This window comes from Alosa pseudoharengus, unplaced genomic scaffold, assembly GCF_046254945.1.
Source record: "Alosa pseudoharengus isolate Yale_2024_CS ecotype anadromous, Long Island Sound unplaced genomic scaffold, YU_APseudo_1.1 YU_APseudo_1.1_scf_16, whole genome shotgun sequence".
NCBI classification, from domain to species: Eukaryota; Metazoa; Chordata; class Actinopteri; order Clupeiformes; family Clupeidae; genus Alosa; species Alosa pseudoharengus.
Genome location: NW_027468630.1, coordinates 137960 through 156468, shown reverse-complemented (window position 1 = coordinate 156468; position 18509 = coordinate 137960). Strand labels below are relative to the sequence as shown.

The 18509-nt window shown below is 42.3% G+C and overlaps 45 non-coding genes across 45 annotated transcripts; all 45 read left to right on the top strand.

Annotated features, from left to right (window-relative positions):
* The first annotated feature begins 6453 nt into the window (after window positions 1-6453).
* trnav-uac (transfer RNA valine (anticodon UAC)) lies at window positions 6454-6526 on the top strand. Its single transcript has one exon. It is a non-coding gene; the product is annotated as a tRNA-Val (tRNA).
* Window positions 6527-6636: 110 nt separating this feature from the next.
* On the top strand, window positions 6637-6709 carry trnav-cac (transfer RNA valine (anticodon CAC)). The gene has a single exon. It is a non-coding gene; the product is annotated as a tRNA-Val (tRNA).
* A 110-nt stretch (window positions 6710-6819) lies between these two features.
* Window positions 6820-6892, top strand: trnav-aac (transfer RNA valine (anticodon AAC)). The gene has a single exon. It is a non-coding gene; the product is annotated as a tRNA-Val (tRNA).
* A 109-nt stretch (window positions 6893-7001) lies between these two features.
* On the top strand, window positions 7002-7074 carry trnav-aac (transfer RNA valine (anticodon AAC)). Its single transcript has one exon. It is a non-coding gene; the product is annotated as a tRNA-Val (tRNA).
* A 110-nt stretch (window positions 7075-7184) lies between these two features.
* On the top strand, window positions 7185-7257 carry trnav-cac (transfer RNA valine (anticodon CAC)). The gene has a single exon. It is a non-coding gene; the product is annotated as a tRNA-Val (tRNA).
* A 110-nt stretch (window positions 7258-7367) lies between these two features.
* trnav-aac (transfer RNA valine (anticodon AAC)) lies at window positions 7368-7440 on the top strand. The gene has a single exon. It is a non-coding gene; the product is annotated as a tRNA-Val (tRNA).
* Window positions 7441-7550: 110 nt separating this feature from the next.
* Window positions 7551-7623, top strand: trnav-aac (transfer RNA valine (anticodon AAC)). The gene has a single exon. It is a non-coding gene; the product is annotated as a tRNA-Val (tRNA).
* Window positions 7624-7726: 103 nt separating this feature from the next.
* On the top strand, window positions 7727-7799 carry trnav-aac (transfer RNA valine (anticodon AAC)). Its single transcript has one exon. It is a non-coding gene; the product is annotated as a tRNA-Val (tRNA).
* A 110-nt stretch (window positions 7800-7909) lies between these two features.
* trnav-cac (transfer RNA valine (anticodon CAC)) lies at window positions 7910-7982 on the top strand. Its single transcript has one exon. It is a non-coding gene; the product is annotated as a tRNA-Val (tRNA).
* Window positions 7983-11960: 3978 nt separating this feature from the next.
* Window positions 11961-12033, top strand: trnav-aac (transfer RNA valine (anticodon AAC)). The gene has a single exon. It is a non-coding gene; the product is annotated as a tRNA-Val (tRNA).
* A 109-nt stretch (window positions 12034-12142) lies between these two features.
* On the top strand, window positions 12143-12215 carry trnav-cac (transfer RNA valine (anticodon CAC)). The gene has a single exon. It is a non-coding gene; the product is annotated as a tRNA-Val (tRNA).
* Window positions 12216-12325: 110 nt separating this feature from the next.
* Window positions 12326-12398, top strand: trnav-aac (transfer RNA valine (anticodon AAC)). The gene has a single exon. It is a non-coding gene; the product is annotated as a tRNA-Val (tRNA).
* Window positions 12399-12507: 109 nt separating this feature from the next.
* On the top strand, window positions 12508-12580 carry trnav-cac (transfer RNA valine (anticodon CAC)). Its single transcript has one exon. It is a non-coding gene; the product is annotated as a tRNA-Val (tRNA).
* A 110-nt stretch (window positions 12581-12690) lies between these two features.
* On the top strand, window positions 12691-12763 carry trnav-cac (transfer RNA valine (anticodon CAC)). The gene has a single exon. It is a non-coding gene; the product is annotated as a tRNA-Val (tRNA).
* Window positions 12764-12873: 110 nt separating this feature from the next.
* On the top strand, window positions 12874-12946 carry trnav-aac (transfer RNA valine (anticodon AAC)). The gene has a single exon. It is a non-coding gene; the product is annotated as a tRNA-Val (tRNA).
* Window positions 12947-13056: 110 nt separating this feature from the next.
* Window positions 13057-13129, top strand: trnav-cac (transfer RNA valine (anticodon CAC)). The gene has a single exon. It is a non-coding gene; the product is annotated as a tRNA-Val (tRNA).
* Window positions 13130-13239: 110 nt separating this feature from the next.
* Window positions 13240-13312, top strand: trnav-aac (transfer RNA valine (anticodon AAC)). The gene has a single exon. It is a non-coding gene; the product is annotated as a tRNA-Val (tRNA).
* Window positions 13313-13421: 109 nt separating this feature from the next.
* Window positions 13422-13494, top strand: trnav-cac (transfer RNA valine (anticodon CAC)). Its single transcript has one exon. It is a non-coding gene; the product is annotated as a tRNA-Val (tRNA).
* A 110-nt stretch (window positions 13495-13604) lies between these two features.
* trnav-aac (transfer RNA valine (anticodon AAC)) lies at window positions 13605-13677 on the top strand. Its single transcript has one exon. It is a non-coding gene; the product is annotated as a tRNA-Val (tRNA).
* Window positions 13678-13787: 110 nt separating this feature from the next.
* On the top strand, window positions 13788-13860 carry trnav-uac (transfer RNA valine (anticodon UAC)). Its single transcript has one exon. It is a non-coding gene; the product is annotated as a tRNA-Val (tRNA).
* A 110-nt stretch (window positions 13861-13970) lies between these two features.
* On the top strand, window positions 13971-14043 carry trnav-cac (transfer RNA valine (anticodon CAC)). The gene has a single exon. It is a non-coding gene; the product is annotated as a tRNA-Val (tRNA).
* Window positions 14044-14153: 110 nt separating this feature from the next.
* Window positions 14154-14226, top strand: trnav-uac (transfer RNA valine (anticodon UAC)). The gene has a single exon. It is a non-coding gene; the product is annotated as a tRNA-Val (tRNA).
* A 110-nt stretch (window positions 14227-14336) lies between these two features.
* On the top strand, window positions 14337-14409 carry trnav-cac (transfer RNA valine (anticodon CAC)). The gene has a single exon. It is a non-coding gene; the product is annotated as a tRNA-Val (tRNA).
* Window positions 14410-14519: 110 nt separating this feature from the next.
* Window positions 14520-14592, top strand: trnav-aac (transfer RNA valine (anticodon AAC)). Its single transcript has one exon. It is a non-coding gene; the product is annotated as a tRNA-Val (tRNA).
* A 110-nt stretch (window positions 14593-14702) lies between these two features.
* On the top strand, window positions 14703-14775 carry trnav-cac (transfer RNA valine (anticodon CAC)). The gene has a single exon. It is a non-coding gene; the product is annotated as a tRNA-Val (tRNA).
* Window positions 14776-14885: 110 nt separating this feature from the next.
* trnav-aac (transfer RNA valine (anticodon AAC)) lies at window positions 14886-14958 on the top strand. The gene has a single exon. It is a non-coding gene; the product is annotated as a tRNA-Val (tRNA).
* A 109-nt stretch (window positions 14959-15067) lies between these two features.
* On the top strand, window positions 15068-15140 carry trnav-cac (transfer RNA valine (anticodon CAC)). The gene has a single exon. It is a non-coding gene; the product is annotated as a tRNA-Val (tRNA).
* A 110-nt stretch (window positions 15141-15250) lies between these two features.
* On the top strand, window positions 15251-15323 carry trnav-cac (transfer RNA valine (anticodon CAC)). The gene has a single exon. It is a non-coding gene; the product is annotated as a tRNA-Val (tRNA).
* A 110-nt stretch (window positions 15324-15433) lies between these two features.
* Window positions 15434-15506, top strand: trnav-aac (transfer RNA valine (anticodon AAC)). The gene has a single exon. It is a non-coding gene; the product is annotated as a tRNA-Val (tRNA).
* A 103-nt stretch (window positions 15507-15609) lies between these two features.
* Window positions 15610-15682, top strand: trnav-aac (transfer RNA valine (anticodon AAC)). Its single transcript has one exon. It is a non-coding gene; the product is annotated as a tRNA-Val (tRNA).
* Window positions 15683-15791: 109 nt separating this feature from the next.
* trnav-cac (transfer RNA valine (anticodon CAC)) lies at window positions 15792-15864 on the top strand. Its single transcript has one exon. It is a non-coding gene; the product is annotated as a tRNA-Val (tRNA).
* A 110-nt stretch (window positions 15865-15974) lies between these two features.
* On the top strand, window positions 15975-16047 carry trnav-cac (transfer RNA valine (anticodon CAC)). Its single transcript has one exon. It is a non-coding gene; the product is annotated as a tRNA-Val (tRNA).
* Window positions 16048-16150: 103 nt separating this feature from the next.
* On the top strand, window positions 16151-16223 carry trnav-aac (transfer RNA valine (anticodon AAC)). The gene has a single exon. It is a non-coding gene; the product is annotated as a tRNA-Val (tRNA).
* A 109-nt stretch (window positions 16224-16332) lies between these two features.
* Window positions 16333-16405, top strand: trnav-aac (transfer RNA valine (anticodon AAC)). Its single transcript has one exon. It is a non-coding gene; the product is annotated as a tRNA-Val (tRNA).
* A 110-nt stretch (window positions 16406-16515) lies between these two features.
* On the top strand, window positions 16516-16588 carry trnav-cac (transfer RNA valine (anticodon CAC)). The gene has a single exon. It is a non-coding gene; the product is annotated as a tRNA-Val (tRNA).
* Window positions 16589-16698: 110 nt separating this feature from the next.
* On the top strand, window positions 16699-16771 carry trnav-aac (transfer RNA valine (anticodon AAC)). Its single transcript has one exon. It is a non-coding gene; the product is annotated as a tRNA-Val (tRNA).
* A 110-nt stretch (window positions 16772-16881) lies between these two features.
* Window positions 16882-16954, top strand: trnav-cac (transfer RNA valine (anticodon CAC)). The gene has a single exon. It is a non-coding gene; the product is annotated as a tRNA-Val (tRNA).
* Window positions 16955-17064: 110 nt separating this feature from the next.
* On the top strand, window positions 17065-17137 carry trnav-aac (transfer RNA valine (anticodon AAC)). Its single transcript has one exon. It is a non-coding gene; the product is annotated as a tRNA-Val (tRNA).
* A 109-nt stretch (window positions 17138-17246) lies between these two features.
* Window positions 17247-17319, top strand: trnav-aac (transfer RNA valine (anticodon AAC)). The gene has a single exon. It is a non-coding gene; the product is annotated as a tRNA-Val (tRNA).
* A 110-nt stretch (window positions 17320-17429) lies between these two features.
* trnav-cac (transfer RNA valine (anticodon CAC)) lies at window positions 17430-17502 on the top strand. Its single transcript has one exon. It is a non-coding gene; the product is annotated as a tRNA-Val (tRNA).
* Window positions 17503-17612: 110 nt separating this feature from the next.
* trnav-aac (transfer RNA valine (anticodon AAC)) lies at window positions 17613-17685 on the top strand. Its single transcript has one exon. It is a non-coding gene; the product is annotated as a tRNA-Val (tRNA).
* A 109-nt stretch (window positions 17686-17794) lies between these two features.
* trnav-cac (transfer RNA valine (anticodon CAC)) lies at window positions 17795-17867 on the top strand. The gene has a single exon. It is a non-coding gene; the product is annotated as a tRNA-Val (tRNA).
* A 110-nt stretch (window positions 17868-17977) lies between these two features.
* On the top strand, window positions 17978-18050 carry trnav-aac (transfer RNA valine (anticodon AAC)). Its single transcript has one exon. It is a non-coding gene; the product is annotated as a tRNA-Val (tRNA).
* A 110-nt stretch (window positions 18051-18160) lies between these two features.
* trnav-uac (transfer RNA valine (anticodon UAC)) lies at window positions 18161-18233 on the top strand. The gene has a single exon. It is a non-coding gene; the product is annotated as a tRNA-Val (tRNA).
* Window positions 18234-18343: 110 nt separating this feature from the next.
* trnav-cac (transfer RNA valine (anticodon CAC)) lies at window positions 18344-18416 on the top strand. Its single transcript has one exon. It is a non-coding gene; the product is annotated as a tRNA-Val (tRNA).
* The last annotated feature ends 93 nt before the right edge of the window (window positions 18417-18509 follow it).

The window sequence follows — 18509 nt, the reverse complement described above, 5'->3', positions numbered from 1 at the left end:
GAATGGTCTAAAATTCCACCAGAGCATTGTAAGAAACTCATTGATGGTTACCGGAAGCGGTTGTTCGCAGTTATTTTGTCTAAAGGTTGTGCTACCAAGTATTAGGCTGAGGGTGTCAATACTTTTGTCCGGCCCATTTTTGGAGTTTTGTGTAAAATGATAATTGATTTGACTTTTTTTCATTCTCTTTTGTGTTTTTTCATTGCAAGAATAATAAATGAAGATATTAATACCAAAGCATTTGTGATTGCAATCATTTTCTGGAAGAAATTGAGTATTATCTGACAGAATTGCAGGGGTGCCAGCACTGTATCTGTACTTTACTTGAGTATTTCAATGTTGTTAAACTTTTTACTTTTACTCCAGTACATTTCTAGGCCAAATATCTTACTTTTTATTCCACTACATTTTGTGACAGCTGAAGTACAGCTGAAGTTCCTTTTGGAAAAAAGACTATCCAAATACATGTGTACTTTCATGTATATTTTCTATTAAGTGAGCTAGGCTTTAAATAATGGTGTTGCCTAACCTATGTTATTTTTATATCAACTATTTACTGTACCTTGTTGACCCATTTTTACAATATTGCAGCCATAGGCCTACTGGTTAGGGCTTTGGGCTTGTAACCGAAGGATTGCCGGTTCGATCCTTAACCAGTAGGCACGGCTGAAGTACCCTTGAGCAAGGCACCTAACCCCTCACTGCTCCCCGAGCGCAGCTGTAGCAGGCAGCTCACTGCTTCGGGATTAGTGTGTGCTTCACCTCACTGTGTTCACTGTGTGTTGAGTGTGTTTCACTAATTCACGGATTAGGATGAATCCAGAGACCAAATTTCCCTCACGGGATCAAGTATATATACTTGTATTGATGTTACCATAACTGGCCTCTTGACGCCATCGAGCAAATGATAGACAATGATAGACAATCTGACACTATCAAACACAAAAGGTAACATCTTGATTTGGTCCGAAAGTGTAAAGCATTCAACAAAGAAAAATGTGGTTACTTTGAAGTATCTAAGATAAGATATCACATTAGTTTTTAGTTCTTTTAAGTTCTTTCAACATACAACAATCATTAGCTGATTTTGTCCTTGAATAGAGGAGAAAGGCTCAATGAATGCCTATGTCTGTGCCGAATCATTTCAACAATAGTAAATGCAACTGTATTAGTCATAATACATTTCAGGACTTTTACTTTTGATACTTAAGTACATTTGAAGGCAAGTACTTTTGTACTTCCACTCAAGTGGAAATGTAAAAGGAGGACTTTTACTTTTACTGAAGTAACATTTGACCATGTGTATCTCTACTTTCACTCAAGTACAGGATTTGTGTACTTCGTCCACCACTGGTCATATGTGCCCAACACTGGACATATGTTATGGATGTCATTGGATATGAGGTTAGTGGAGCTAAATGCTTTTCTTTAGCACAATCCATGATTAATGCATGATACTACACCTGTGACTAAAACCAAAACAGCAATATGGCCTGTATACAGTTTATTTAGTGTTCCTAATGAAACATCAGGCATCTGTATGTAGCAATGAAGTTTTTATTGCTTCCAGTGTAACGAAGGAGACCACAGGGGGGAAAACAAAGGCAGGCCCACAAACAGGCTGGGACAAGAAAAAATAAATGCGCTGGACATCTATGGATCTAAATAGAGAGGAAGGCACAATTAGTCACAATTACTCATATACACTCAGAATGAAACTTGGTCATGAACATGACCCTGGAGTATATGCTCACCCTGTGCAGGCATGTACATTGTCACAGATGGGCGACTGGCTTGCTCCACCAAGATCTGGAGTTTGGCCCGTCGGTACTCCATCACCTCCTCATGGTGTTTGTTTGTCTGCTCCCTCAAGGCTGTCTGCTCTTGCCTGATCCCCTGCAGCTCTGAGATTTTGGTCCTCTCAGATCGAAGGAACTCCTCACTACAGGTACAGTTCTTTCTTTTACTTTTTCTTTTCTGTCCCACTTGTACCTGCCCTGCAGAGGAGCAGAGTCGGGGAGACTGAGAGGACCCAGGGGAGTCAGGAGAAGGCAGCCTGAGGGAGCTTGAGGCAGGTGAGCTTGGAGGTGGTGACATTTCTGGTGGTGATGGTGCTTCAGCAGGTGGCGGTGCTGAACCTGGTGCAGGAGGGGACCGGAGATGGGGACTATTGGAAGCAGCAGAGGAAGAAGCAGTACAGGAAGGTGGACGTCGCGGTGGAGGAGGGCTGCCGCAGGAACGTACCTCTGAACCTGGTGCGGGAGGGAGCAGGAGTTGGGGAGTCCTTTCTGTGAGGAGCAGGCGAGGACCCAGGGTGTGGAGAACCAGTGGCATAGAACCAGTGGCAGAACCAGAGGAAGGAAGATGTGGTGGAGGGCCGCCAGACATTGGGTAATCGATCCCACCAGAGATGCCCTTCAGTGCCACTGGTCCCAAAATCCCCAGAACTTTTTCCTCCAGTGGTGTGATGGAAGCCGCTGTATTTACTCCTGCACCAGTTCTATGGTGCTCCCTTCTTTTGGCGGCAGCCCTCCTCTTTGTCACACTGGCGTAATCCTTCCATTTGTTTTGGATGTCTTCTACGCTCCTGCACCCCCCCCCCCTAACTGCATTGACTTTGGTTGTAATGGTTTGCCATGTTTTTTTTAGTTTTTTTTTTAGTTAGTAATGACTGTTTTAAATTTGGAAAATAAAGTTTCTTTATGTTGTTGAACTTCATCTATCAGTATTTCCAGTTCTATTTTTGTAAATTGTGGCTTGCGTGCCATGGTGTCTGAACAAGATGAACATCAAAAATGGACTTAAATAGAGTTTTCAACCATGAACAGGTGGCGAGCAATCACCTCATTAACCCTTAGAACCCTAAGCTGTTTTTAGGGCATTTTCACTACCTTTATTCATAAGGATTTATTCTGGCCATTGTAAGTGCCACACACACATATTACATATTGTTTTTTTCATTTAGTGATGAAAACTGACTTTTCTGCGCTCCATATCTGACACGAACTGATCTGACCTGACTTGACCCGAGGTTGCGTGTTAGCCTGCATGCCTATGTGTATGCACTCATAATGATTCTCAACTTTTTACTGGATTGCCATGAACAAAGTAAAGGCAAAAAAGGTGTTTCTTTGTTGAACAAAATGGGATGCAATGTGAGCCTTGAATTGGATGCCATGCAGGAATTTGCTAGGATCTCAAAACCGGATAATGAACATGCTTTGCCATAGAGAAACACACGATAGCGTTGGATTATAAACATGCTTTGCCACAAAAACAGACAAAAACGTGTGGTAAGTCCAGCTATATGAAGTTATTATTTTGCTGTCACTTCGTCTGTTTTATAACCCAGAAGGATGTACTTGGTATCAAATGATAGCTCTGTGTCTCCTCTTTCATTTGACATGTGTGGCATATCTATCCGATCACGGGTCCGCGAGTAATTCAAACAAGAGTAATGGGTGTGCAGCGTTGGTTTGTGTACATGACGTTATTATTTTGCAGTCACTTCTTCTGTTTTCATAAGCAAGAAGGGTCGATATACATGGTACCAATGGATAGCCCTGAGTCTCCTCTTTCATCTGATATGCTTGCCATATCTATGCGATCACGGGTTCGCGAGTAATTCAAACGAGAGTAATGGGTGTGCAGGTGAACGCAGAGAATTATAGACTGTAAATAGGGATGGATTACTGCACGGGCCTACCGGGCCTAGGCCCAAGGGGTCAGGGGGCCCTGAAGCCCAAGCCTTTGCATATAAATTAACACTTCATTCACGATCAAGGTGATTCACGCTGCTGGGTGAAATGTAACTACAACTGCAGCCGCTTGGGGGCAGCATAGTCCGCTGTGGCGTTCCGCGGTTGAATCAGACGGAGCGTTCGACAGCAAGGCCTGTGATTGGACGAGTTTTCAGTGTTGTTTCTCTGTGTTTTTAGCAGCCCCTGCAACAGTCCACTGTAGCCTATACACTTTGTACATAATGTTAAACATAGTTTTGGATTCAGTGGCAAGATTTCTTGATTGTACAGTGCCTGTCTCTCAGTAATGTTTTAAAATGAGAGCTTCGTCAGCTGGCAGTAGGCTAGGCCTACTTTGTCGGCAGTCATGAGAAGTTTGCTTGCTAACAGAACATAAATATGCTGCCCAGAAACCTCGTGAATAGTTTCGTGAATCAGATTTTTTTACTACACTAATGAGGTTGAAATATAGCCTTTGCCTACAGCATCTCCTTAACAGTAATGTTAACAAATGACAGCATTCATATGACAAAGGAAAACGTTGTCTGACGGTCGAGTGGGTTAATGCACGTATTTCCAGAACAGACGTCTGCAACTCTCAGGCAGTTCTGAGTTCGAATCTAGCCAGGAGTAATATGCGTCGGTTTTCCTTTAGAAATCTTCTTTATTGAATCGAAGTTGTAGCCTACTACAGACATTCGATGAGGTGTTCTGCAATGAGTCTGGTTTTAACCCAGCTAAAAGATAGCCCAGTAAATTAACTAAACTTATCCCAGTAGCAAACAGTTTTTCTGGGTGTAGGCTACTTTGAAACTTCTGCGGGGTAACTGGAGCATTTGTTTTTAAAACATAGGCCTAACTTGCATCTTTCCATTCCAACCATTATTAGGCCTAGGCCTATTGTTATCATTTTTTGCAAGGTGTTGCTCCTGGCAAGACTTGTTTACAAGACGTTTGGTGATTAATTATTTTGGGACACGTTAAATGTTCTTTATAATGAGCGCATATGGCAGTGGTCCCCAAATGGCGGCCCGTGGGCCAGATCCGGCCCAGTTACGGCACATTTTTGGCCCGCCACGTCATATCTGGACAAAGGTAAAAAGCGCCATCTATGGCCATGGATGATTAGCAATCTCTCCACTTCAGCAGGTGACATCTCAGCTAGTAATCAGGAGTGAGTGAAATCTTATGTGGACTTGTAACAGACCATGGCAAGTACAAAAAAACCTAAAGTGTATAGCGAAAATCGTCAGTTTAAACCCGACTGGATGGATCAGTTTTGCTTTATTTTACCTGAGCATCCAAATGCTAAGCCAACATGCCTGATATGCATGCAGACTGTAGCCGTCTGCAAGGTTGACAATATCAAGAGGCACTTCACTAGTATGCATGCCTCTAGTTTTAATTCAAACTACCCTGAAAACTCAGATAACCGCAGACAGAAAATAGCCAACATGCAATCTTCATTCAGATGCTCCATTTTTACCATGGAGAGATCTACCACAGCACAACAAAGGGCAAGCGCAGCCTCTTTACGTGTTTCTTGGAATATTGGGAGAGCAAAGAAACCCTTCACTGATGCCGTGTTGGTAAAAAAGTGTGCAATTGATATGGTTGAAGACGTTTTATGTCACGACGAGAAAAACAAGCAGAATATTGTGGAGCTACTAAAGCAGGAGCCATTGTCGGCCAACACCGCAACAAGAAGAATGGAAGTTTTATCTGAGGATTGTTCATCCAAACTAAACACTGATCTGATTAAGGCAGAGGCCATGTCTCTGACAATTGACTCGTCTTGTGACCGAACCGATATGGAACAGCTGTCTGTGATCATCAGATTTTTTGATGTAAATGTATTTCGGGAAGAGCTACTTTGTTTGCTACCTCTGCCTGGGCGCACAACTGAAGAGATCCTATTTAACGAACTGACACATTTATTTGCGAAGACAGGCTTGGATGTTAACAAAGTCGTGGCTGTCGTTACCGATGGAGCCCCATCTATGCTGGGACATCGCAAGGGCTTGGTGAGCAGGCTTTCCGCAATTCACCCAGAGCTCACATTTCATTGTATTATTCACCAATCAGTACTGTGCGCTAAACTTGGCATTGAAATGCAAGAGATCATGGATTCGGTGACAAAACTGGTACATTTTGTTCGGGAGAAATCTAGTCTGCAACACCGCATTTTCAGAGCATTGTTGGAGGAAATGTCAGCGGAGCACACAGACCTTCTGCTACATAACGATGTTCGCTGGCTTAGCAAAGGCTGTGTGTTGGAGCGGGTGTGTGACCTGCACGATGAGCTTGTGTCCTTTCTCTCCAACCTGAAGAGCCCAAAATCGCTTGAATTCAACGTGTTTTTAAGTGACAATGAGAAGATGGCATGTGTGTTTTTTTTGAGTGACATCATGTCTCATCTGAATCACCTTAACCTTCAACTACAAGGCAAGAATCATACTGTTGCAGAGGCTACTGAAGCATTCCAGGCAAAGCTGGGCCTTTTGGAGAGAGACATTTGCGGAAGAAAGTTGCACTTTCCTCGTTTACGGCAGCACTGTGAGAAGAACAACATGCGGGAGAATCCAGCAATGACGCAATTTGTGTCCAATTTGGCAGAAAACTTCAAGGAACGATTTGAAAACTGCCGTAAACTGTCAAATGACATCCTTCTCTTTCTTAGATAGCCGTTCTCTGTGTCTTCTTCCTTCAGGGTGTTTCCATAGTGTAGTGGTTATCACGTTCGCTTTACACGCGAAAGGTCCCCAGTTCGAAACTGGGTGGAAACAGATTCTTATTTGGAGGGATCTTGCAATGATCTGAAGTACTGCATCTCAAAAAGTCTTTTACTAGAATTTGACTTGCCAAATGTCACAGAGGTGACTTCTTCCTTCAAGTTGTTTCCATAGTGTAGTGGTTATCACGTTCGCCTCACACGTGAAAGGTCCCCAGTTCGAAACTGTGTGGAAACAAATTCTTATTTGGAACGATCTTGCATTGATCTGAATTACTGCATCTCAAAATGTCTTCTACTAGAATTTGACTTGCCAAAAGTCATGGAGGTGACTTCTTCCTTCAGGATGTTTCCATAGTGTAGTGGTTATCACGTTCGCCTAACACGCGAAAGGTCCCCAGTTCGAAACTGGGTGGAAACAGATTCTTATTTGGAAGGATCTTGCATTTAGCTTAATATTTCTATCTTATGATGTCTTCAACTAGAGTTTGACTTGTCAAAAGTAATCGAGGTGACCTTTTTTTCAGGATGTTTCCATAGTGTAGTGGTTATCACGTTCGCCTAACACGCGAAAGGTCCCCAGTTCGAAACTGGGTGGAAACAAATTCTTATTTGGAAGGATCTTGCATTGATCTGAATTACTGCATCTCAAAATGTCTTCTACTAGAATTTGACTTGCCAAATGTCACAGAGGTGACTTCTTCCTTCAGGGTGTTTCCATAGTGTAGTGGTTATCACTTTCGCCTCACACGCGAAAGGTCCCCAGTTCGAAACTGGGTGGAAACAATTTCTTATTTGAAAGGATCTTGCATTGATCTGAATTACTGCATCTCAAAATGTCTTCTACTAGAATTTGACTTGCCAAAAGTCATGGAGGTGACTTCTTCCTTCAGGATGTTTCCATAGTGTAGTGGTTATCACGTTCGCCTAACACGCGAAAGGTCCCCAGTTCGAAACTGGGTGGAAACAGATTCTTATTTGGAAGGATCTTGCATTTAGCTTAATATTTCTATCTTATGATGTCTTCAACTAGAGTTTGACTTGCCAAAAGTCACGGAGGTGACTTCTTCCTTCAGGATGTTTCCATAGTGTAGTGGTTATCACGTTCGCCTAACACGCGAAAGGTCCCCAGTTCGAAACTGGGTGGAAACAATTTCTTATTTGGAAGGATCGATCTGAATTACTGCATCTCAAAATGTCTTCTACTAGAATTTGACTTGCCAAAAGTCACGGAGGTGACTTCTTCCTTCCGGATGTTTCCATAGTGTAGTGGTTATCACGTTCGCCTAACACGCGAAAGGTCCCCAGTTCGAAACTGGGTGGAAACAGATTCTTATTTGGAGGGATCTTGCAATGATCTGAAGTACTGCATCTCAAAAAGTCTTTTACTAGAATTTGACTTGCCAAATGTCACAGAGGTGACTTCTTCCTTCAAGTTGTTTCCATAGTGTAGTGGTTATCACGTTCGCCTCACACGCGAAAGGTCCCCAGTTCGAAACTGGGTGGAAACAAATTCTTATTCGGAAGGATCTTGCATTGATCTGAATTACTGCATCTCAAAATGTCTTCTACTAGAATTTGACTTGCCAAAAGTCACGGAGGTGACTTCTTCCTTCAGGATGTTTCCATAGTGTAGTGGTTATCACGTTCGCCTAACACGCGCGGGCCAGCCGTGAATAGGTGTAACGGAGAAACAGCCAATCAAATCGAAGCCTTAATCTGACGTGCGCATATCATTATCGTGTCAATTTTCCACCGAAATCGCGGGTTCGAATCGCGACAGAAGCATTCAAAATATATGACGAATATATAAAAACGAGTAAAAACGAGTATGTAGAAATGTAGAAATGAGTGTAAATGTTGTAAAAACTCTTGAAATACCTTTTAAAATGTGAACAATTCTAAAAGACCTGATTGCTGAGTGTTTGTATTGAGACTGTCTTCTCTCTACCCCTCCCTTTCTCTCCATTTGTCTTACAGATGCAGGGTAAACAAATTGGTCCCCTCTCCATACTGGAAGAGCTTTCCTCCAATATTTTAATGTCCTGTATTTTTTATTTCCCTTAACATGAACTTTGTATTATATTATAAAATAAAGTATTATAATGTAAAATAAAGTCTTATAATGTATAGTCATATAATGTATATTATAATGTCATCCTTCCTTTATCCATGATTGAGACAGTGTTTAATAGTCTATTTTATCTTGTTGATAGGTACTGATGGTGAGATCATTTCAATGTAAAAGTCACAGGCAGAATTTTCATGAAATAAACTTTATTCATGAATAATCATGTACATTAGTTATGGGGTGCTGGTAGCACTCCACCACAGATGGTAACAAGTACAAACAATTCAAGTGAGAATAAAGCAATACTGCTATGAAACTATTTTGGCCCACCACCACCCCCCCTCTACGGAGGACAACTTTATTAGTTTAAACTTACAATTTCACATAAGTGCTTGAATGATTAATGTGGATCATAACAGTAGGCCATTCAAACATTGTATTGCAAGAAAAATCCTGTTATCACTGAAAATGTGTACATAACATTCTAAATAAAAGTGTTTTAAAGTCAATATAAGGTGTTAGAAAAAGGTGCAAGGGCATGCGTGTGTGTGTGTGTGTGTGTGTCTAGTGTAATGTGTGGATGATTCAGTGGATTTAGGGAGATCTGATGGATAAAGTGTGTGTATGTTTCAAGGTGTGTCTGACTGTGTGTGGCTTTGTTGTTGCAGTGTGTAGGGAGATCTGAATGAATGTCTGAGTTGATGGATGATGAAGTGTGTGTGTGTTTGAGAAGTGAGTGATGAATACCTATGACCATCAGAATGTGTGAGGAAGTCTGGTGCATGTACAGTAAGTGTGTAGTGTGGAGGATGCAGTGAGAATGTGAAATACAGGGTTTCTATGGCATAGTAACACTGCAAAAAAAGACTGTAAAACAAAACAATTAAAAGGTGTGTGTGAGAGTGAGAGTTCAAGGCGTGTTTGATTCAGTGTGTACAGAGCAGTAGTGGTGTGGTATGAGAGTGGATGGGTGTGTGTGTGTGTGTGTGTGTGTGTGTGTGTGTGTGTGTATGTGTGTTTGTGTATGCCGTAGTGTGTTCGAGGAGTTAGCTGGGTAGCTAGTATCATGAGTAAAAGATGACAAAAAACAACCAAACAAAATCAAAAGGTGTGTGTGTGAGAGAGGGAGAGTAGAGTGCTGATGTGTTTGTGTGCGCATTGTGTAGCCGTGGCAGCGCGTGTGTGTGCTGTCCCTGGGTCCGCTGTTGCTGGGCGATACATTGACACTGCTGCTGGCCCTGGGTCTGCTTCTGCTGGACGATACAGCGCCATTGCTGCTGGGCCCTGGGTCTGCTTCTGCTGGACGATACACTGTCGATGCTGCTGGGCCCTGGGTCGGCTGCTGTCAGACGATACACCGCCACTGCAGAACCGGCCGCTGCTGTCAGACGCTACACCGCCACTGCTGCTGGGCTGTGGGTCCACTGCTGCTGGACGATACGTTGCCGATGCTGCTGGGTTCTGGGTCGACCCTGCTGAGCCCGTCTGCATTGCCTGGTCAAGGTGCCACCACAGTCCTTTCTGTCTCCCTCTGTGTTCTCACGGACCTGTACAAATAATTAAATATCACCATTTATGTACAGTCCTTAAAGCGGGTAACTGAATATGACCACAGCGTTGTGCTAAAACATTTGTTCCTTTTAAGAAGTCTCCTCAGATTTTTTATGAAGGGAAGGCAGCTGGTGGACTCCTCCTGAGGAACCAGGCACTCCTGGGTGGTGGTGGGGGCTGTCCGCTTTGTGCAGCTGAACCTCCACCTGAACTTTCCCTAGGTGGGCTTGGAGGGCTCCTGGATGCTTCCCAGGGAAATAAAGGTCTCAGGTGCAGTGGGGGTGCCAGGTGTGTCGGGGGCCTCAAAATGTAATGACAGTGTCTCCTCATGCACTGTCTGGTCTTATTGTAAATAACAGGGACTGAGCAGCTAAAACATTTGACCTACCATTGAGAGAGTATCCTTTGATTTAGCTCACACAGCTGTATCAGCGCCCGACCCATCATCCTACGCACATCACGCTCTGGGGTCACCTCCTTTCAGTGCCACTGTGTCCCTTGCCTCCATGTACACCCTGTCCACCCTCTTGATCTTCTAGGTAGTGGTCCCCTTCTGGCGGTACTCAAGGGCCAGTTCTGCTGCAGCGGAGGGCCACGGGGTCAGTTGGGAGGACGAGGGCTCAAACCTAAAGGGGGGCAGGGCACAGATGCAACTTTCTACGAGGAAAAGACAAACAATTTAAATCACACCATACAGAATCCATTTTGAAGACACACACAGATCCCTGGAGTTGTAATAATAGCCCATCACTATTAGTTTGATAGTGGTGTACTCATTAACACACGTTAAAAAATCAGGTGTTCTGTTTACATATCTAAAGCATACTTAGACCTCGAATTTGGACTCCACACTGTAGTAAATACATCTAGAGGGTCTAAACATGCTAGCCAGATTATCGGATGAGGGCTTAAATACATTTACAGAGACCCCCAGCCCTCGTAAAAGTAGTAAACAAAGATAGTCCATTCATTCATCACTGTTTTTAGCATGGAATTCCCGGTTGACATGTTTACACTTCAAAAGCATGTTTACACCTCAAATTCCAACTCCAAACTGTTGTAACACCATCTCTATGGTCTTAAGAAGTGAGCTAGGGTGTCTGATCACGTTTTTAAAGTATTTCCAGTGATCGTCAGGTCTTTACAGTGGCGATTGGTAGCTCATTCATTTTCAATGCTTTTAGCTGCTAGCATGCTAATCGTGGTTGATATTCTAACGCATCTAAAGCATATTTGCACTTTACATTTCGAGTCCACACAGTAGCAGTACATTCTCCAAGGTCTCAACATGTAAAACCAATAGTCTGATCGCATTTTAAACGCATTTCAGAGAGATCGAACCTAGCTACTTGAATGTAAACAAGCGGTGCTAGCCTAGCCAATTTAGTGTCAGTACGGCGCTAACAAGATATTATCACGTAAAATCATGAATATCAGACAAAGTATCCAAAAATATACAGAGTTTCATTCATTGGATAGCACGTAATTAGACCAAACTTACCTGAGAGTAAAAAGTCAGTCCGATATCTGTCATCGGTAACGCCGACCACAACAAACGATTCAAAGATGGCTGCCAATATTTTTTAAAAAGCAGCTCAACAGCGCAACAGCGCCAAAATGCGTAGTGGACAAAAGCATATTGCATCCGTAGTGTTAAGAACTACCATAGAGAATGAATGGGAAAAGTTAAGAAAGTTAAGCTTAACTATCCACGGCTCCCGCGCGAAAGGTCCCCAGTTCGAAACTGGGTGGAAACAATTTCTTATTTGGAAGGATCTTGCGTTGATCTGAATTACTGCATCTCAAAATGTCTTCTACTAGAATTTGACTTGCCAAAAGTCATGGAGGTGACTTCTTCCTTCAGGATGTTTCCATAGTGTAGTGGTTATCACGTTCGCCTAACACGCGAAAGGTCCCCAGTTCGAAACTGGGTGGAAACAGATTCTTATTTGGAAGGATCTTGCATTTAGCTTAATATTTCTATCTTATGATGTCTTCAACTAGAGTTTGACTTGTCAAAAGTAATCGAGGTGACCTTTTTTTCAGGATGTTTCCATAGTGTAGAGGTTATCACGTTCGCCTCACACGCGAAAGGTCCCCAGTTCGAAACTGGGTGGAAACTATTTCTTATTTGAAAGGATCTTGCATTGATCTGAATTACTGCATCTCAAAATGTCTTCTACTAGAATTTGACTTGCCAAAAGTCATGGAGGTGACTTCTTCCTTCAGGATGTTTCCATAGTGTAGTGGTTATCACGTTCGCCTAACACGCGAAAGGTCCCCAGTTCGAAACTGGGTGGAAACAGATTCTTATTTGGAAGGATCTTGCATTTAGCTTAATATTTCTATCTTATGATGTCTTCAACTAGAGTTTGACTTGTCAAAAGTAATCGAGGTGACCTTTTTTTCAGGATGTTTCCATAGTGTAGTGGTTATCACGTTCGCCTCACACGCGAAATGTCCCCAGTTCGAAACTGGGTGGAAACAGATTCTTATTTGGAGGGATCTTGCAATGATCTGAAGTACTGCATCTCAAAAAGTCTTTTACTAGAATTTGACTTGCCAAATGTCACAGAGGTGACTTCTTCCTTCAAGTTGTTTCCATAGTGTAGTGGTTATCACGTTCGCCTCACACGCGAAAGGTCCCCAGTTCGAAACTGGGTGGAAACAAATTCTTATTCGGAAGGATCTTGCATTGATCTGAATTACTGCATCTCAAAATGTCTTCTACTAGAATTTGACTTGCCAAAAGTCACGGAGGTGACTTCTTCCTTCAGGATGTTTCCATAGTGTAGTGGTTATCACGTTCGCCTAACACGCGAAAGGTCCCCAGTTCGAAACTGGGTGGAAACAATTTCTTATTTGGAAGGATCTTGCATTGATCTGAATTACTGCATCTCAAAATGTCTTCTACTAGAATTTGACTTGCCAAATGTCACAGAGGTGACTTCTTCCTTCAGGGTGTTTCCATAGTGTAGTGGTTATCACGTTCGCCTCACACGCGAAAGGTCCCCAGTTCGAAACTGGGTGGAAACAATTTCTTATTTGAAAGGATCTTGCATTGATCTGAATTACTGCATCTCAAAATGTCTTCTACTAGAATTTGACTTGCCAAAAGTCATGGAGGTGACTTCTTCCTTCAGGATGTTTCCATAGTGTAGTGGTTATCACGTTCGCCTAACACGCGAAAGGTCCCCAGTTCGAAACTGGGTGGAAACAGATTCTTATTTGGAAGGATCTTGCATTTAGCTTAATATTTCTATCTTATGATGTCTTCAACTAGAGTTTGACTTGTCAAAAGTAATCGAGGTGACCTTTTTTTCAGGATGTTTCCATAGTGTAGTGGTTATCACGTTCGCCTCACACGCGAAAGGTCCCCAGTTCGAAACTGGGTGGAAACAAATTCTTATTTGGAAGGATCTTGCATTGATCTGAATTACTGCATCTCAAAATGTCTTCTACTAGAATTTGACTTGCCAAAAGTCACGGAGGTGACTTCTTCCTTCAGGATGTTTCCATAGTGTAGTGGTTATCACGTTCGCCTAACACGCGAAAGGTCCCCAGTTCGAAACTGGGTGGAAACAATTTCTTATTTGGAAGGATCTTGCATTGATCTGAATTACTGCATCTCAAAATGTCTTCTACTAGAATTTGACTTGCCAAAAGTCATGGAGGTGACTTCTTCCTTCAGGATGTTTCCATAGTGTAGTGGTTATCACGTTCGCTTTACACGCGAAAGGTCCCCAGTTCGAAACTGGGTGGAAACAGATTCTTATTTGGAGGGATCTTGCAATGATCTGAAGTACTGCATCTCAAAAAGTCTTTTACTAGAATTTGACTTGCCAAATGTCACAGAGGTGACTTCATCCTTCAAGTTGTTTCCATAGTGTAGTGGTTATCACGTTCGCCTCACACGCGAAAGGTCCCCAGTTCGAAACTGGGTGGAAACAATTTCTTATTTGGAAGGATCTTGCATTGATCTGAATTACTGCATCTCAAAATGTCTTCTACTAGAATTTGACTTGCCAAAAGTCATGGAGGTGACTTCTTCCTTCAGGATGTTTCCATAGTGTAGTGGTTATCACGTTCGCTTTACACGCGAAAGGTCCCCAGTTCGAAACTGGGTGGAAACAGATTCTTATTTGGAGGGATCTTGCAATGATCTGAAGTACTGCATCTCAAAAAGTCTTTTACTAGAATTTGACTTGCCAAATGTCACAGAGGTGACTTCTTCCTTCAAGTTGTTTCCATAGTGTAGTGGTTATCACGTTCGCCTCACACGCGAAAGGTCCCCAGTTCGAAACTGGGTGGAAACAAATTCTTATTCGGAAGGATCTTGCATTGATCTGAATTACTGCATCTCAAAATGTCTTCTACTAGAATTTGACTTGCCAAAAGTCACGGAGGTGACTTCTTCCTTCAGGATGTTTCCATAGTGTAGTGGTTATCACGTTCGCCTAACACGCGAAAGGTCCCCAGTTCGAAACTGGGTGGAAACAATTTCTTATTTGGAAGGATCTTGCGTTGATCTGAATTACTGCATCTCAAAATGTCTTCTACTAGAATTTGACTTGCCAAATGTCACAGAGGTGACTTCTTTCTTCAGGGTGTTTCCATAGTGTAGTGGTTATCACGTTCGCCTCACACGCGAAAGGTCCCCAGTTTGAAACTGGGTGGAAACAATTTCTTATTTGAAAGGATCTTGTATTGATCTGAATTACTGCATCTCAAAATGTCTTCTACTAGAATTTGACTTGCCAAAAGTCATGGAGGTGACTTCTTCCTTCAGGATGTTTCCATAGTGTAGTGGTTATCACGTTCGCCTAACACGCGAAAGGTCCCCAGTTCGAAACTGGGTGGAAACAGATTCTTATTTGGAAGGATCTTGCATTTAGCTTAATATTTCTATCTTATGATGTCTTCAACTAGAGTTTGACTTGTCAAAAGTAATCGAGGTGACCTTTTTTTCAGGATGTTTCCATAGTGTAGTGGTTATCACGTTCGCCTCACACGCGAAATGTCCCCAGTTCGAAACTGGGTGGAAACAGATTCTTATTTGGAGGGATCTTGCAATGATCTGAAGTACTGCATCTCAAAAAGTCTTTTACTAGAATTTGACTTGCCAAATGTCACAGAGGTGACTTCTTCCTTCAAGTTGTTTCCATAGTGTAGTGGTTATCACGTTCGCCTCACACGCGAAAGGTCCCCAGTTCGAAACTGGGTGGAAACAAATTCTTATTCGGAAGGATCTTGCATTGATCTGAATTACTGCATCTCAAAATGTCTTCTACTAGAATTTGACTTGCCAAAAGTCACGGAGGTGACTTCTTCCTTCAGGATGTTTCCATAGTGTAGTGGTTATCACGTTCGCCTAACACGCGAAAGGTCCCCAGTTCGAAACTGGGTGGAAACAATTTCTTATTTGGAAGGATCGATCTGAATTACTGCATCTCAAAATGTCTTCTACTAGAATTTGACTTGCCAAAAGTCATGGAGGTGACTTCTTCCTTCAGGATGTTTCCATAGTGTAGTGGTTATCACGTTCGCCTAACACGCGAAAGGTCCCCAGTTCGAAACTGGGTGGAAACAGATTCTTATTTGGAAGGATCTTGCATTTAGCTTAATATTTCTATCTTATGATGTCTTCAACTAGAGTTTGACTTGTCAAAAGTAATCGAGGTGACCTTTTTTTCAGGATGTTTCCATAGTGTAGTGGTTATCACGTTCGCCTCACACGCGAAAGGTCCCCAGTTCGAAACTGGGTGGAAACAAATTCTTATTTGGAAGGATCTTCCATTGATCTGAATTACTGCATCTCAAAATGTCTTCTACTAGAATTTGACTTGCCAAATGTCACAGAGGTGACTTCTTCCTTCAGGCTGTTTCCATAGTGTAGTGGTTATCACGTTCGCCTCACACGTGAAAGGTCCCCAGTTCGAAACTGGGTGGAAACAATTTCTTATTTGAAAGGATCGATCTGAATTACTGCATCTCAAAATGTCTTCTACTAGAATTTGACTTGCCAAAAGTCATGGAGGTGACTTCTTCCTTAAGGATGTTTCCATAGTGTAGTGGTTATCACGTTCGCCTAACACGCGAAAGGTCCCCAGTTCGAAACTGGGTGGAAACAGATTCTTATTTGGAAGGATCTTGCATTTAGCTTAATATTTCTATCTTATGATGTCTTCAACTAGAGTTTGACTTGTCAAAAGTAATCGAGGTGACCTTTTTTTCAGGATGTTTCCATAGTGTAGTGGTTATCACGTTCGCCTAACACGCGAAAGGTCCCCAGTTCGAAACTGGGTGGAAACAGATTCTTATTTGGAGGGATCTTGCAATGATCTGAAGTACTGCATCTCAAAAAGTCTTTTACTAGAATTTGACTTGCCAAATGTCACAGAGGTGACTTCTTCCTTCAAGTTGTTTCCATAGTGTAGTGGTTATCACGTTCGCCTCACACGCGAAAGGTCCCCAGTTCGAAACTGGGTGGAAACAAATTCTTATTCGGAAGGATCTTGCATTGATCTGAATTACTGCATCTCAAAATGTCTTCTACTAGAATTTGACTTGCCAAAAGTCACGGAGGTGACTTCTTCCTTCAGGATGTTTCCATAGTGTAGTGGTTATCACGTTCGCCTAACACGCGAAAGGTCCCCAGTTCGAAACTGGGTGGAAACAATTTCTTATTTGGAAGGATCTTGCATTGATCTGAATTACTGCATCTCAAAATGTCTTCTACTAGAATTTGACTTGCCAAATGTCACAGAGGTGACTTCTTCCTTCAGGGTGTTTCCATAGTGTAGTGGTTATCACGTTCGCCTCACACGCGAAAGGTCCCCAGTTCGAAACTGGGTGGAAACAATTTCTTATTTGAAAGGATCTTGCATTGATCTGAATTACTGCATCTCAAAATGTCTTCTACTAGAATTTGACTTGCCAAAAGTCATGGAGGTGACTTCTTCCTTCAGGATGTTTCCATAGTGTAGTGGTTATCACGTTCGCCTAACACGCGAAAGGTCCCCAGTTCGAAACTGGGTGGAAACAGATTCTTATTTGGAAGGATCTTGCATTTAGCTTAATATTTCTATCTTATGATGTCTTCAACTAGAGTTTGACTTGTCAAAAGTAATCGAGGTGACCTTTTTTTCAGGATGTTTCCATAGTGTAGTGGTTATCACGTTCGCCTAACACGCGAAAGGTCCCCAGTTCGAAACTGGGTGGAAACAAATTCTTATTTGGAAGGATCTTCCATTGATCTGAATTACTGCATCTCAAAATGTCTTCTACTAGAATTTGACTTGCCAAATGTCACAGAGGTGACTTCTTCCTTCAGGCTGTTTCCATAGTGTAGTGGTTATCACGTTCGCCTCACACGTGAAAGGTCCCCAGTTCGAAACTGGGTGGAAACAATTTCTTATTTGAAAGGATCTTGCATTGATCTGAATTACTGCATCTCAAAATGTCTTCTACTAGAATTTGACTTGCCAAAAGTCATGGAGGTGACTTCTTCCTTAAGGATGTTTCCATAGTGTAGTGGTTATCACGTTCGCCTAACACGCGAAAGGTCCCCAGTTCGAAACTGGGTGGAAACAGATTCTTATTTGGAAGGATCTTGCATTTAGCTTAATATTTCTATCTTATGATGTCTTCAACTAGAGTTTGACTTGTCAAAAGTAATCGAGGTGACCTTTTTTTCAGGATGTTTCCATAGTGTAGTGGTTATCACGTTCGCCTCACACGCGAAAGGTCCCCAGTTCGAAACTGGGTGGAAACAAATTCTTATTTGGAAGGATCTTGCATTGATCTGAATTACTGCATCTCAAAATGTCTTCTACTAGAATTTGACTTGCCAAAAGTCACGGAGGTGACTTCTTCCTTCAGGATGTTTCCATAGTGTAGTGGTTATCACGTTCGCCTAACACGCGAAAGGTCCCCAGTTCGAAACTGGGTGGAAACAATTTCTTATTTGGAAGGATCTTGCATTGATCTGAATTACTGCATCTCAAAATGTCTTCTACTAGAATTTGACTTGCCAAAAGTCATGGAGGTGACTTCTTCCTTCAGGATGTTTCCATAGTGTAGTGGTTATCACGTTCGCTTTACACGCGAAAGGTCCCCAGTTCGAAACTGGGTGGAAACAGATTCTTATTTGGAGGGATCTTGCAATGATCTGAAGTACTGCATCTCAAAAAGTCTTTTACTAGAATTTGACTTGCCAAATGTCACAGAGGTGACTTCTTCCTTCAAGTTGTTTCCATAGTGTAGTGGTTATCACGTTCGCCTCACACGCGAAAGGTCCCAAGTTCGAAACTGGGTGGAAACAAATTCTTATTTGGAAGGATCTTGCATTGATCTGAATTACTGCATCTCAAAATGTCTTCTACTAGAATTTGACTTGCCAAAAGTCACGGAGGTG